General features: G+C 39.0%; 1 non-coding gene across 1 annotated transcript; it reads right to left on the minus strand.

Moving 5' to 3' along the window:
• Positions 754 to 825, minus strand: TRNAC-GCA. Its single transcript has one exon. It is a non-coding gene; the product is annotated as a tRNA-Cys (tRNA).

Consider the following 4,420-nt stretch of genomic DNA (forward strand, 5'->3'; position numbering starts at 1 on the left):
CCTACCCAAGGCTATGGTTTTTCCAGTGGTCATGTATGGATGTTAGAGTTGGACTGTGAAGAAAGCTGAGCACGGAAGAATTGATGCTTTTGAACTGTAGTGTTGGAGAAGACTCTTGAGAGTCCCTTGGACTGCAAGGAGATCCAACCAGTCCATTCTGAAGAAGATCAGCCCTGGGATATCTTTGGAAGGAATGATGCTAAAGCTGAAACTCCAGTACTTTGGCCACCTCATGCGAAGAGTTGACTCATTGGAAAAGATTCTGATGCTGGGACGGATTGGGCGCAGGAGGAGAAGGGGTCGACAGAGGATGAGATGGCTGGATGGCATCACCAACTCCATGGACGTGAGTCTGGGTGAACTCCAGGAGTTGGTGATGGACAGGGAGGCCTGGCGTGCTGCCATTCATGGGGTCGCAGAGAGTCAGACACGACTGAATGACTGAACTGAACTGACAATTAATATTAAGAAATTAACACTGGTCAATATTATTTACCAAGCTGGAAACATTAAGTTTCACCAGTTTTACCAAAAGTGTCCTTTTTCTGTTCCAGGATCCAATCTAGGATCCAGCGTAGCCTTTAATTGTCGTTAAGTGAAAGTGAAGTCACTCAGTCCTGTCGGACTCTTTGTGATTCCGTAGACTGTAGCCCGCCAGGCTCCTCCAGCCCGCCAGGCTCCTCCAGAATCCCACCATGGGATTCTCCAGGCAAGAATACTGGAGTAGGTTGCCATTTCCTTCTCCAGGGGATCTTCCCAACCCAGGGATCGAACCTGGGTCTCCTGCATTGCAGGCAGACGCTTTATCCTCTGAGCCACCAGGGAAGCCCTTTAATTGTCATAATTCTCCTCTAATTTATAATTCTGAGATTTTCCTTGTCTTTCAGGTCTTTGACACATTTTGGATTCAGAAGACCCCGGTTCAATTCCTGGGTTGGGAAGATCCACTGGAAAAGGGATAGGCTACGCATTCCAGTATTCTTGGGCTTCCCTTGTGGCTCAGTTGGTAAAGAATCCACCAGCAACGCAGGAGGCCTTGGTTCAATCCCTGAGTTGGGAAGATCCCCTGGAGAAGGGAAAAGCTACCCACACCAGAATACTGGCCTGGAGAATTCCATGGACTATACATGGGGTCACAAAGAGTCGGACATGACTGAGCGACTTTCACTTTCGCTTTCTAAGAGTAATTGTCAGATATTTTGTAGACAATTTCTCAATTTTAAGTTTGTCTGACATATCTTTGTAATTAGAATGAAGTTATGGATTTTTGAGATAACAGGTGATATTCTCTTAGTGCACAATTTCAGGGAGTACATGATGTAGATACATATTATTACTAACAATGTCAATTTTGGTCATTTGGTTTAGGCAATGTTTTCCTTTTTTTTCTTTTCTTTTCATTATAAAGCTACTTTTTAATCCTTGAGAAATAAGATTTAGTGGAGATACTTTGAGACAATGCAAATATTCTGCTACTCCTGAAATTTTTGGCCCATTGATTTTTTTTAAATCTAATTGATGTCCCAATACCTCACATTTGACCCTCTTGATAATCCAAGTACTTCCCTGCCCCTCAACTAGATATAGATTTTTCTGGTTCTTTTCTCCAGCTTCAATTTGCTCACTAGTGTTCTAAGAGCAAGTGTGTCTGTTTCCCCTCTCCGCACAAATTAAGGTTCCTGTTCCAAAGAGAAGATAGAGAAAAAGTGTCCTGATGGAGTTTACTGCCCCTTCCTCAGTGGCACTCATCCCTACCCAGGTTTTCACCCTGAGAGAGATTTCTCAGGATTCTGCAGATCTTTGCTGTGACTGCCTTGCAGGGTTCATGGAGGAAAAACATGTAATAGAATGCAGATTTCACGTATCCTGTGATTTGTTCTCTGGTTCTAACATTTCTTCTCACTATTTTTAGGCTCACTCATATTCATTCTATATTCCAACATGTATACATTTAAGAATGAATAAATGGAAATATTTACTGCATACCTGAGTGTGGGAAGGGGGCTTGTAGATGGCAGTCCCCACTTGAGCATGAGAGTGAGAGGCACCAGCTATACCTTATGCTTATAGAATCCAATATGGACAAAACGAATATGATTTGTCCGTTGTTTACTAGAAAGAGAGCTGGGAGGATGAATATTCTTCATATAGACATTAATCTTCCTGTTTTCCACCTCCACAGCATCGCTTCTCCACTAAGCAGATTAGCAGATACATACCTGAACATATTCTAAGGTGTGGCTTTCTTAGTACTGTTTCATCGACAGATCCCATGTACATCTTTTGTAGGTTTATATGTCTTCTAAAATATTTTTTATTACTTTTGTAATTTCTTGAGAAAGAAAAGTGTTAAATACATGCAATCAACCATCTTGAATCAAAGCTAAAAGTTTTTTATGATTAAATTTAAAAACTTGTATTTTCAGGGATGAATTTTAATATGAAATATAGTAAATATGTTTATTATGTTTATTAATCATCAAATCAGAGATTTTAGTTCTTTGTCTTTTTTTCCTTTTGACCTTACCATAAATGGAGTCCTCAAGAAATAGATATATAATATGAAAGACTTTGAAATATGAAGCAAGGCATAACATTTCCTTTGAAAACTTTATGTTGCAAATACTTTCTTCTTTTCGTGTTTACATAAGTAGGCAGTGGAACAGAGTGAAAAGAGCAATGGGCTCTGGGTCAGTAGACTTACCTTCTAATATCCTCCCCAATCTGTATCTCATTCTTCTTGTATTGGGTAGCTTGCCATGATAATTATTAAGATCCTTTTCACTTTGAAAATTTATTATTCTAAGTCACTGATCTCTTTATTTTGTTGTCTTCAATGAGGTTCTGGATCCTTGAGCCATTATTTCAGTTTCATTGGTCAAAGTTTTTATATTTTGTCACCTAACTTACACAGCAAACACAATTATTATTATGCATTTCCTCCTGTACTAGACAGTTTAACCATAATGTCTTCCACTTTCACAGTTGTTTTCTAAGAAAATTTTCCACGTGCATAAACATTTAAAGCAGGATAAGGGAGCAACTTCAAGCAATTCATTAGCTTGAAGAGGCCACACTCTGTATTACAGGGTCTTACCATTTAGGATGTGGATCAGGGCATAGCAACAGACCAAAAAAAGAGCAAATCTATAGGTTGGCCAGCACTAAACCTCTAACCAAATATGCATAACAGTAATTATAGAACTTATTCAAAATCCTTTCTTAAGAATCTAAACATGAGCTGTAGGAGATGAAGAGTTGGTAGCAGAGCAGGAGCAGAAAATATACACAGTAGGGGCGGTCATGAAGCGTCACGGGTCAGAATGGGCTGTAAGAAAACATATGATTATGTTTATGTGTATGTTAAAGTAAGTTGAAACTAAAGTAGATAAAAGATGCTCATAATAGAAAGTGAAGTAAATGTTTATTGTAAAAGTGGAAACAAGGAAATGTGTATTTTTCAGTAGCAGGGATGGAAGGCCTCCTGCTGATGAGAGCTAAAGCTTAACTGGATTTTCCTAGAGCTTAAACTATTTTCTAGCTTCTATGATCTCTAGCCCATTCCTGGGTTCCCATTCGACTATTCTCATCCTCATGTTCACGTACAGTAGCCACAATGTTACTATTTCAGGTAAGAGTCATGAATCTATTTCTAGCCACCAAAATAACCTAGCACATTTCCCCAAGCAGATGATAAGCCCCTCCAGTGTTCAGTGTCTTCTTTGTACCCACCCTAACATGTGGGGTAGAAACACAAGGGCTTTTAAAAATTTTTATATAAGAGTATACTTGATTAACAACGTTGTGTTAGGTGTTAGTTTCAGGTATACAGCTATGTGAATCAGTTATGCATGTACATGGATCTAGTCTTTTCAAGTTCTTTTCCCATTTATGTTATTACAGAATATTGAGCAGAGTTCCCTGTGCTATACAGTCGGTCCTTGTTGGTTATCTGTTTTAGACATAGCAGTGTATAAATGTCCATCCCAAACTCCCAATCCCTTCTCCCTACAATTTCTCCCCAGTAACCATTAGTTCAAATGTCATATGACATTGGTTATATGTGGAATCTAAAAAAATTAATGTTTTAATAAAGTGAATTTATTTACAAAACAAGAATAGACTCGGAGACTTACAGAATGAACTTATGGTCACCGGGGCTGCTGACATGTTTTTTCAAGGGCTCCAGAGACTGGAAAAAAGTGATGATCCCATCTAGAGGCTAGAGAGGAAGTGCATAGTCCTGTGTGGTTTTGCTACTACTATCAAGTATCAAAACATTTGCTCTTGCTACACATACTACATGAGTAATTGGAATTTATTTAAAGTAGGAATTGTGACAGGCCATAACTTCTTCCACGGGTTATCACAAAATCACTGTACTCTGAGACATTCTAAAACATCCCTGTAGTGAATCAAC

This window comes from Capra hircus, chromosome 4, assembly GCF_001704415.2.
Source record: "Capra hircus breed San Clemente chromosome 4, ASM170441v1, whole genome shotgun sequence".
NCBI classification, from domain to species: domain Eukaryota; kingdom Metazoa; phylum Chordata; class Mammalia; order Artiodactyla; family Bovidae; genus Capra; species Capra hircus.